The sequence below is a fragment of the Lipotes vexillifer genome, unplaced genomic scaffold, assembly GCF_000442215.2.
Source record: "Lipotes vexillifer unplaced genomic scaffold, Lipotes_vexillifer_v1.1 scaffold53, whole genome shotgun sequence".
NCBI classification, from domain to species: Eukaryota; Metazoa; Chordata; class Mammalia; order Artiodactyla; family Lipotidae; genus Lipotes; species Lipotes vexillifer.
The window spans coordinates 2,603,020-2,615,514 of NW_006791814.1; positions in this window are offsets into that span (position 1 = coordinate 2,603,020).

Genomic DNA, 12,495 nt, shown 5'->3' on the forward strand with positions numbered 1-12,495 from the left:
CGGCTTCCTCATCAGTAAAATAAGATGATGACTCAAAGAATTCAAAAGTCATTGTTAAGACTGAAAGATGGGCTTCCCTGGTGGCGCAGTGGTTGAGAGTCTGCCTGCTGATGCAGGGGACACGGGTCATGCCCCGGTCCGGGAAGATCCCACATGCCGCAGAGTGGCTGGGCCCATGAGCCACAGCCACTGAGCTCATGGAGCGCGTCCGGAGCCTGTGCTCCACAACGGGAGAGGCCACAGCAGTGAGAGGCCCGCATACCGCAAAAAAAAAAAAAAAAAAAAAAAAAGATTGAAAGATGTCATCCTGCAAAGGACTTGGCATAGTGCCTGGCCCATGCCAGATGCTCAGTAAATAGCAGCTTCAACCTGCCTCCCTTGTCTCTCCTTTTCTATAAAAGGTATACGGTAGTCGATAAGCCCTGCAACCATCCTGCTTCTTCCTATACCGTTTTCAATACACATATCCAATGGGTCATCAAGTCCTGCCGATTCTCCTGTTCATAGTGTCTCTCACATCCAATTCTTCCTTTTATTCCCACAACTTCCAACCTAGTTGGACTATGATGTCTTTGTTTTTAATATTTTCATTGAAATATATTAATTTACAACACTATGTTAGTTTCAGGTGTACAGCAAAGCAACTCAGTTATATACATAGTTCCCTGTGCTATACTGTAGGTCCCTGTTGTTTATTTTGTGTATAGTACTGTGTGTATGTTACTCCCAAATCCCTAATTTATCCCTCCCCCCTGCTTTCCCCTTGGGTAACCATAAGTTTGTTTTCCATGTCTGTGAGTCTGTTTCTGTTTTGTAAATAAGTTCATTTGTATCATTCTTTCAGATTCTACAAATAAATGATATCATATGATATTTTTCTTTCTCTGTAAAGGGAACCCCTCTACACTGCTGGTGGGAATGTAAATTGGTGCAACCACTATGGAGAACAGTACTGAGGTTCCTTAAAAAACTAAAAATAGAGTTACCATATGATCCAGCAGTCCCACTCCTGGGCATATATCCGGAAAAGATGAAAACTCTAATTTGAAAAGATACATGCACCCCAATCTTCATAGCAGCACTATTTATAATAGCCAAGACATGGAAGCAACCTAAGTGTCCATCAAGAGACAAATGGATAAAGAAGATGTAGTATGCATGTGTATGTACGTACACACACACACACACACACACACACACACACACACACAAAATGGAATATTACTCAGCCATAAAAAAGAATGAAATCGTGCCATGTGCAGTAACATGGATGTGATGGCTTCTTAACCAGTCTCCAGGCCTCATGTTTGTACCCTCCAGTCCTTCTGAGCCCCAGATCACTCTTCCTAAAACACATCTCAGGGATGTCACTCCCTGAGATCCCAGAAACAAAGAGATGGGACTTAAATGTCATGGGCTACTCTCACATGCCCTACTTGGCCCTGAGCTCCTTGAGGCAAGGGAAGGAAGATGTTAGTAAAATGGGAACATCCTCCAAGAAGAAAATTATGCTGAAATCGGAAAAGACCATACACCTATCGTGAAGGAGAGGCTACATGATATCAGACATGACACACCCAAACAGCCTGGCCCTCAGTGGCCCCTGTACTTGGAACATTAAAAGGCACAATCCAAGGAGCGACACGAAAGAAGTCATGCCAAAGTGGCCCTTCCTTAGCACAATCCATCTGATAAGGCATTATTCTCACCCAAAACAGCAAAATACAACTCTCTTCAAGGGATGGAGGCAGGAGCTGAGCCCAGGAGAACACTCAAGCTGCCGAAACACTGTGGCTGTGACTGGAGCGTAATGAAGGCCACCAGGGGGAGCCACTGTGCTGAGACATCAGCTGATAGGGACCTCATTCCAAAGGTACCACAGAGGATTTGCAGATGCCCAGACCAAAGACATTCTGCAAAGAGAAATGGGCGTGCCATGCCCACAACTGGTTGGTGAGGAACAAGACGGACCAGAGGCGAAGTTGGACAAGGGGAGGATGGGGCAGTCAGCAAGCAAGAAGACAGGTCCCTATCCACCCACCCCAGGCACAGCTCCCAGAGAAGAACACATACAAACCAATAGCAGAGCCTAAGTATGTATTTCTAGATGGGGAATGTTCTTAGGCTACAATGACTTTTCCCTATGGAAGGCTTCCTTGACCAAACCCCATCCAAAAAAGAACAGGCTAGGTCCTCAACTCACCCTCTTACTGTACTTTGCTTTCAATGCGTTTATCATTTTTGTAGTTGTCTAAGTGTTTGTCTAAAGCGTGCCTCTTTGCACTAGTCTAAGGATGAAAGAAAACCACGGGCCTTTTCTGATTTTCTCTCACATCCCAAGTACTCAGTACCGCCACTAGCTGTGGCTCAGTGACCTTTATTCAGGGTCCACCTCTTCCGAGTTTCAGTTATTTTATGCCCAAAAAAGATATTGTAAGTACCATCCTCAAATTTGACAGAGGACTCCAAGAGATAAAATGTATAGAATATTTTGGTCCTCGCTGGCCTATAAGAAGTGTTCAATAAATGTCTATCATTACTTGCTTGCTTTGGTCAGGGGTCCATAAAGGCTTGTTGCATAAATGGAGAAACGCTTACGTTAATTGCATATTAAGCTCTGCAACAGAGCCTTGGCATCAACAGAGGTTAAAACTTAGCACTTCCACTCTTCATGAGAAGGGCTCATGGCTTGGCATCATGTGACGTTTTTCTGCAGCATCCATTTCAATCATCCATTTAGACCAAAACCCAGACACGAGTTGAAGGGGAAAGAGGTCTTTCAACAGGGCTTTCCGGCTCAGCCAAAACTCTCGTGTTAAGGACATACAGGCAGAAGCCCAGATGCCTGGCTGCCAAACAGGCTGAGGTTAGGAAAATGTCACATTGCAGAAGGAGTACCAAGAAGTCCCCAGACACCCAGAGGTTATCAGCCCATATAGTAAGATCAGAGCTCACCAGCTGCTGGAACTGAACCAACCACTCTAAAGCCAACCTTTTGGGGGACTGGCTTGTGGCTGGGTATGCAGAGCCTTCAGGTTAGCAACTTTTGCCCAATGCCTGGAACTGAGCTGGCAAGAGGAAGCCCAGCCTAATGAACAGTACTGCCCACTGAAGACTCAGCAGCTTACTCCTCCCCCCCTCCAGGCGCTGGAGAGCACCACCACCACCAGCTGGCTTCAGTTCTCTGGAATGATGCAAATCAGGCAGAGGAAACAGGAAGGACCACCTCCACCCTGGCCAGAATCTCCCACTTTCCCTGCTGCTACGTCCCCTGCATTCCCTTTTTCTAAAAGACCTGAAGGCGCCCAATTAATCTCTCTCACCATAGAGCTCAAAACAAGAAACCTCACTGCCATTATTTAAGCCCCCTTCGCTGCAGGGGAGTCTGGTCATGAGTTGAACCTCATTCATGAGGATTAACCCACGGGTGAAAACAGCAGTCAAAATACGGGAGGGGGCTTCCCTGGTGGTGCAGTGGTTGGGAGTCCGCCTGCCGATGCAGGGGACACGGGGTCGTGCCCCGGTCCGGGAAGATCCCACATGCCGCGGAGCGGCTAGGCCCGTGAGCCATGGCCGCTGGACCTGCGCGACCGGAGCCTGTGCTCCGCAACGCGAGAGGCCACAGCAGTGAGAGGCCCGCGTACCGCAAAAAAACTGTCCACCTCCAAAAACACCTTCCACACGTCTATGCCCACTACCTCCCCACTGAGTCAAGAAGATTTCTAAAAAGCAAACATGAGAGTGCAGAGAAGATTCCAGTTTAGAATCTCAGAGTTGGAGGACCCAAAAGGGCTTCTGCTGGAATGTCGTCTTCCCAAGCAGACAAGAAAAGCAAGAGTGGATTCTTCCCTCCTGGGGACAAATGCAAGAACTTGCGAGCTGCTCTTCCTATTCTGTCACCGAGCTCTCCAAACCATCCTCCCCAACAAGAGCAACACGACCTTCCTAAAACACAAATCCAGCCCCACCGCTGCCCTGCACTGGCTTCACCTGAAACTTAGAAGAGAAGCCATATCCCTGGAGAGGGCCCACAAGGCCCTACGTGGAGAGCACCCCTTCTACTCCTCCAGCTTCTCCGGAGCCACATTCCTCATGTGCTGTCCACCCCCAGGCCCCACCTCACTGGTCTTCATTCTGTTCCCTGAACAGACCAGGCTCTCTCCCACCTCAGAGCCTTTGCACCTGCTGTGCCCTCTACCCAAGAAGCCCCCCACTTTTCAGTGGTGAGCACCTTCTCTTTGGTCAAGTCCCAATAGCATCTCCTTGGAGAACCCTTTCCCAACCACCATATATAAAGTCCACACGCGGCTGTTTTAACCTTGAGTGCTTGCTTAAGCGTTTTTAGTCACGGTATTCACTATAATTTACAATTTGTTTGCCTTTGATGTTTTAGTTTTTCTCTCTCCACTGGCCTATGTTTTCATGAAGGCAGAAAATCTCTCATCTCACTCACTGTTTAGTTCCTCTGTCTGGCACACAGTAGGAGCTCAATAAACTAGCTGAATGAATGAATAAATGAATGAGCTCACCCACCATTTTGCAGATAAAATGAATATTCACTAGCATCATTTGTGAGCCAGGCATTGCAGAAGGAGCTATGCATATATGTGTGTATCATATTACATACAATACATATTATATAGAGTACTTATATATTATAAATATTTCTGGTTTTACATATAATAATTATAACATATAAATGTACTGTTAAATGTATTTATATATTGTTTTACATATTTACATACCATATATTGATACATATGTGTGTGTATATATATACATACAAGTACATACGTTTATATATGCTCATCTAAGCCTCACTGGTTCCTGTGGGACAAGCATTATCATCACCATTTTACAGATAAGGAAACAGGAGCACAGGTTAAATAATTTGCCCAAAGTCACATAGCTAATAAATGACAACAATTTGACTTTTGTGATCAGGAACCACCTCTGGTGGATAGTTCCAGATCTCAGATCTGGAACTAAGCACGTCCCCCAAGGTGGAGCACAGGGCCATGTGGTAAGCGAAAAGGTCTGTTTTTTGCACCCCTGCATCTGCTAGGCCACTCGAGTGTCAGAGCCCAGGGAGAAGGCGTGCTGGCCACCCTGCCCCTGTGATGGCCGCTGGCAAATTACTCCCTGTCCCCAGCTCTATTTTATATCCTGCAGGAAGCCGGCTACCAGGGAGGATTTAAACTTGTCTGCCAGAGCGTCTGCTGCCTCTCCTGGGGCTAATCTGCCACGAAGCTGATGCAAAGCTTCATTTATCACTTCCAATGCAACATGAAAGAGACAAGACTCCAGCAGACGCTTCCTGCTTCCCGTGTCCGACAGGGCAGGGCCTCTCCCACCAGGGCCTCTGAGGGGCCGGCTCCCCTGTGGGAGGGCTTCCCCCCTCCCTCCCCTTCCCCCCTCCCCCGGCCCCAGGTGCCCACAAACCCTGCAGTGGGTCCAGAGCTCTGCAGTCTAGAGATGAGTCACCGCGCGCCTCTGCCTCTCTGTCCATCGGGTTATTTTTCTCTTTCAATTGAGGTGAAATTCACGTAGCATAAAATTAATCATTTACAAATGTACAGTTTGTGGCATTTTTAGTACCTTCACAACGTTGTGCAACCACCACCTTGATCTAGTTCCAAAACATTTTATCACTTTCAAAGAACACCCCCACCACCATTAAGCATTCACTCCCCATCCCCCTAATCCTAGCCCCTGGCAAAGATGAATCTGCTTTTTGTCTCTATGGATTCTCCTATTCTGGACATTTTACATAGTTGGAATCATATAATGTGTGACCTTTGTGTCTGGCTTCTTTCGCTTAGCATCATGCTCTAGAGGTTCACCCATGTTGTAGGATGGATCGGTATGTCCACTGGGGTTTGGACCACTTGCCAGTTGATGTCAAAGTGTCTGGTGAGGGGTACAGATAACGCACAGGAGACAGCTTGTCTCCTCTCCCCTGACCCGCTGAGAAGTGGGAGAATCAGAGTCATATTCACCTGGAAACTTTCTCCACCTGCAAAAGCCCAGAGCGGGGAAACGCATCCCACCTCCATGCATCACCCTGGGGAGTGCCACAGGTGGCAGGTGGCAGAGCTAGAGCAGTTAGGGACACCAGAGTCCAGCCTTGCCCAGCCCTGGAAGGTCCAGCAATCATAAAGAGGAAGGGGAACATTAATATTTATGTGCCTGCACATACCACAGGGAGATCAGCTCTATGCTTTGTGACCACTTAGAGGGGTGGGGTAGGGAGGGTGGGAGGGAGATGCAAGAGGGAGGAGATATGGGGATGTGTGTATACATATAGCTGATGCACTCTGTTATAAAGCAGAAACTAACACACCACTGTAAAGCAATTATACTCCAATAAAGATGTTAAAAAAAAAAAGAAAAAAAAAATTAAGTGCCTGTACGCTTTTGCTAAACAAAACGAAACCCGGTAATCCCAAGAACTAAGCAACCCCAAGAGCTTAAATTTTGCTGTATTTTAGCTGCTTGTGTAACATACTGTGGCCTGATCCCACTGTGGCATCAGCAGAGAACGTGACACAAGGTCAGAATGTTATCAGTTCCTTAGACAAGAGCCTCGAGCTGTGGCTATAAATGAGACCGCTGAATTCTCGGGCAAAAAAATCAGTCCCATTGCGGAACATCCATTATCTTCTAGCGGGAGCCTCAGCATCATTTGTGGTACATACTTATCTAGTTCTTGCTCCAAGTTTTCCTTTCTCTCTTCCCCCAACATCATGGCCACTCCCTTCTGCCAAAAAAACCCAGCAAGGTTTCTCAACCTCAGCACTGCTGACATTTTGGGCAGGTTATTCCTTGCCCTGAGGGGGGTGGGAGGGGCTGCCCTGTGCATTGTAGGATGTTTAGTAGCATCCTGGCTTCTACTCACTGGATGCCAGCAGCACCCCTCCCCGGTAATGACAGCCAAAAAATGTCTCCAGACTTTGCCAAATGTTACCTGGGAGGTAAAACAAACCTCAGCTGAGAACCACTGATTTAAAGTCAGGTGACGGCTTCCCTGGTGGCGCAGTGGTTAAGAATCCACCTGCCAATGCAGGGTACGAGCCGTGGTCCGGGAGGATCCCACATGCCGTGGAGCAACTAAGGCCGTGCGCCACAACTACTGAGCCTGCACTCTAGAGCCCACGAGCTGCAACTACTGAGCCCACATGCCACAACTACTGAAGCCCACATGCCGAGAGCCTGTGCTCTGCAACAAGAGAGGCCACCGCAATGAAAAGCCCGAGCAAAAAAGAGTAGCCTCCACTCACCTCAACTAGACAAAGCCCACGTGCAGCAACAAACAGGGTTCTGACCGGGTTGTCTGAGAATGGTAGATATGGGATCTTGTGCCGTGCTTACAAAACAGGTTAATTACAAACAACTCTCAATTACCCAGGGGCCAATTATCCACCTTACCCTTGCCCCTGTCCCCACACTACCTGCAGTCTGGCCAATTCAGCATCACAAGCAGCTGGCACTATGGGGAAGAAGAAGGAATTTAAAAATCAAGAATGCAGACTCACGGGGAAGGTGGATAATTTATTTTGTTTTGTTTAGGAAGCAAAGACTTGAGCATGTTAAAATGCATCCTCCCTGCATCTTGTGGGTGCTTTAATGCTGCCCATTACCCCATCCCCTGGCAGCAGAGGCACTAAAGGGAGGTGGGAATGGGTCTCTTCCTGTCCTGTCTGGATGGCAGGACAACCCTGCCCTTCTCCATGAGGCAGGGAAAATTCGAATACTACCAATCTACCTCCAACTGCCTACCTGTATCTCGTTCAGGCAAATAAACAGGTAGAGAGGTCTTCCCGTGGTTGACTAGCCCACACACAGTATCACCATACTTGAGGCAACAGAAGATTAACATACACACAGAGAGAGCCCCACTCTCATTAAAAAAAAAAAAAAAACTAAACTAAAATTTCATTCGATGTCTCATCCACTCTAGCCATTGGTCCTTTTCTCTCCTCCCCTTGACAGCCAAACTTCTTATAAGAGTTGCCCTCGGGTTCAAGACGGCAGAGTGCAAGGAGTGCACTCACTCCCTCTTCACCAGAATCACAACGAACTGCTGAATAATCATCAACAAGCAGACACTGGAACTCACCAGAAAAGATACCCCACATCCAAAGACAGAGAAGCTGCAGTGAGACAGTAGGAGGGGCACAATCACAATAAAATCAAATCCCATAACCGCTGCGTGGGTGACTCACAAACTGGAGAACAATTACACCACAGAAGTCCAGCCACTGGAGTGAAGGTTCTGAGCCCCACAACAGGCTTCCCAACCTGGGGGTCCGGCAACAGGAGGAGGAATTCCCAGAAAATCAGACTTTGAAGGCTGGTGGGATTTGACTGCAGGATTTTGACAGGACTCGGAGAAACAGAGACTCCACTCTTGGAGGGCACACACAAAGCAGTGTGCACATCAGGGGCCAGGGGAAGGAGCAGTGAACCCATAGGAGACTGAACCAGACCTACCTGCTACTGTTAGAGGGTACCCGGCAGAGGCAGGGAGCAGCTATGGCTCAAGGTGGGGACAAGGACACTGGCAGCAGAAGTTCTGGGAAGTACTCCTTGGTGAGAGCCCTCCCAGAGTCCGCCATTAGCCCCACCAAAAAGCTTGTGGGCTCCAGTGCTGGGTCGCCCCAGGCCAAGCAACCAACAGCGAGGGAACTCAGCCCCACCCATCAGCAGACAAGCAGATTAAAGTTCTACTGAGCTCTGCCCAACAGAGCAACACCCAGCTCTACCCACCACCAGTTGCGCCCATCAGGAAGCTTGCACAATCCTCTTACATAGCCTCAGCCACCAGAGGGCACACAGCAGAAGCAAGAAGAACTACAATCCTGCAGCCTGTGGAACAAAAACCACATTCACAGAAAGATAGACAAGATGAAAAGGCAGAGGGCTATGTACCAGATGAAGGAACAAGATAAAACCCCAGAAAAATAACTAAATGAAGAGGAGATAGGCAACCTTCCAGAAAAAGAATTCAGAATAAAGACAGTGAAGATAATCCAGGACCTCGGAAAAATAATGGAGGCAAAGATCGAGAAGATGCAAGAAATGTTTAACAAAGACCTGGAAGAATTAAAGAACAAACAGACAGAGATGAACAATAAAATAACTGAAATGAAAACTACACTAGAAGGAATCAATAGCAGAACAACTGAGGCAGAAGAACGGATAAGTGACCTGGAAGACAGAATGGTGGAACTCACTGCTGTGGAACAGAATAAAGAAAAAAGAATGAAAAGAAAAGAAGACAGCCTAAGAGACCTCTGGGACAACACTAAACGCAACAATATTCACATTATAGGGGTCCCAGAAGGAGAAGAGAGAGAGAAAGGACCCGAGGAAATATTTGAAGAGATTATAGTCAAAAACTTCCCTAACATGGGAAAGGAAATAGCCACCCAAGTCCAGGAAGTGCAGAGAATCCCATATAGGATAAACCCAAGGAGAAACACACCAAGACACACAGTAATCAAATTGGCAAAAGTTAAAGACAAAGAAAACTTATTGAAAGCAGCAAGGGAAAAACGACAAATAACATACAAGGGAGCTCCCATAAGGTTAACAGCTAATTTCTCAGCAGAAACTCTACAAGCCAGAAAGGAGTAGCATGATATACTTAAAGTGATGAAAGGGAAGAACCTACAACCAAGATTACTCTACCCGGCAAGGATCGCATTCAGATTCGATGGAGAAATCAAAAGCTTTACAGACAAGCAAAAGCTAAGAGAATTCAGCACCACCAAACCAGCTCTACAACAAATGCTAAAGGAACTTCTCTAAGTGGGAGACACAAGAGAAGAAAAGGACCTACAAGAACAAACCCAAAACAATTAAGAAAATGGTAATAGGAACATGCATATTGAAAATTACCTTAAATGTGAATGGATTAAATGCTCCAACCAAAAGACACAGGCTCGCTGAATGGATACAAAAACAAGACTCACATATATGCTGTCTACAAGAGACCCACTTCAGATCTAGGGACACATACAGACTGAAAGTGAGGGGATAGAAAAAGATATTCCATGAAAATAGAAATCAAAAGAAAGCTGGGGTAGCAATACGCATATCAGGTAAAATAGTCTTTAAAATAAAGAATGTTACAAGAGACAAGGAAGGACACTACATAATGATGAAGGAATCAATCCAAGAAGAAGATATAACAATTACAAATATATATGCACCCAACACGGGAGCACCTCAATACATAAAGCAACTGCTAACAGCTATAAAAGAGGAAATCGACAGTAACACAATAATAGTAGGGGACTTTAACGCCTCACTTACACCAGTGGACAGATCATCCAGACAGAAAATGAATAAGGAAACACAAGCTTTAAATGACACAATAGACCAGATAGATTTAACTGATATTTATAGGACATTCCATGCAAAAACGGCAGATTATACTTTCTTCTCAAGTACACATGGAACATTCTCCAGGATAGATCACATCGTGGGTCACAAGTCAAGCCTCAGTAAATTTAAGAAAATTGACCAAGCATCTCTTCTGACCATAACGCGATGAGATTAGAAATCAATTACAGGGGAAAAAACGTAAAAAACACAAACACATGGAGGCTAAACACTACGTTACTAAACAACCAAGAGATCACTGAAGAAATCAAAGAGGAAATCAAAAAATACCTAGCGACAAATGATAACGAAAACACGATGATCCAAAACCTATGGGATGCAGCAAAAGCAGTTCTATGAGGGAAGTTTATAGCAATAAAATCCTACCTCAAGAAACAAGAAAAATTTCAAATAAACAATCTAAGCTTACACCTAAAGGAACTAGAGAAAGAAGAACAAACAAAACCCAATGTTAGCAGAAGGAAAGAAATCATAAAGATCAGAGCAGAAATAAATGAAACAGAAACAAGAAAAAAATAGAAAAGATCAAGAAAACTAAAAGCTGTTTCTTTGAGAAGATAAAGAAAATGGACAAATCTTTAGCCAGACTCATCAAGAAAAAAAGGAAGAGGGCTCAAATAAAAAAAAAATCAGAAGGAAAAAGGAGAAGTTACAACAGACATTGCAGAAATACAAAGCATCCTAAGAGACTACTGAAAGCAACTCTATGCCAATAAAATGGACAACTTGGAAGAAACGGACAAATTCGTAGAAAGGTATAACCTTCCAAGACTGAACCTGGAAGAAAAAGAAAATATAAACAGACCAATCACAAGTAATGAAATTGAAACTGTGATTAAAAATCTTCCAACAAACAAAAATCCAGGACCAGATAGCTTCATAGGTGAATTCCATCAAACATTTAGAGAAGACCTAACACCCATCCTTCTCAAACTCTTCCAAAATAATTGCAGAGGAATGAACACTTCCAAACTCATTCTACGAGGCCACCACCTCCCTGGTACCAAAACCAGACAAAGATACTACAAAAAAAAGAAAATTACAGAACAAATCACTGATGAATACAGATGCAAAACTCCTCAACAAAACACTAGCAAACAGAATCCAAACACACATTAAAAGGATCATACACCATGATCAAGTGGGATTTATCCCAGGAATGCAAGGATTCTTCAGTATATGCAAATCAATCAATGTGATACACCATATTAACAAAATGAAGAATAAAAACCATATGATCACCTCAAGAGATGCAGAAAAAGCTTTTGACAAAATTCAACACCCATTTATGATAAAAACGCTCCAGAAAGTGGGCATAGAGGGAACCTACCTCAACATGATAAAGGCCACATACAACAAATCCACAGCAAACATCATTCTCGATGGCGCAAAACTGAAAGCAGTTCCTGTAAGATCAGGAAGAAGACAGGATGTCCACTCTGGCCACTATTATTCAACATAGTTTTGGAAGTCCTAGCCACGGCAATCAGAGAAGAAAAAGAAATACAAGGAATACAAATTGGAAAAGAAGAAGTAAAACCGTCACTGTTTGCAGATGACATGATACTATACATAGGGAATCCTAAAGATGCCACCAGAAAACTACTAGAGCTCATCAATGAATTTGGTCAAAATTAATACACAGAAATCTCTTGCATTCCTATACACTAATAACAAAAGATAAGAATGAGAAATTAAGGAAACAATCCCATTCATCATTGCAACAAAAAGAATAAAATACCTAGGAATAAACTTACCTAAGGAGGTAAAAGACCTATACTCAGAAAACTATAAGACACTGATGAAAGAAATCAAAGATGACACAAACAGATGGAGAGATATACCATGCTCTTGGATTGGAAGGATCAATATTGTGAAAATAACTATACTACCCAAAGCAATCTAGAGATTCAATGCAATCCCTATCAAATTACCAATGATACTTTCCACAGAACTAGAACAAAAAATCTTAAAATTTGTATGGAGACACAAAAGACCCCAAATAGCCAAAGCAGTCTTGAGGTTAAAAAATGGAGCTGGAGGAATCAGACTCCCTGAGTTCAGACTATACTACAAAGCTACAGT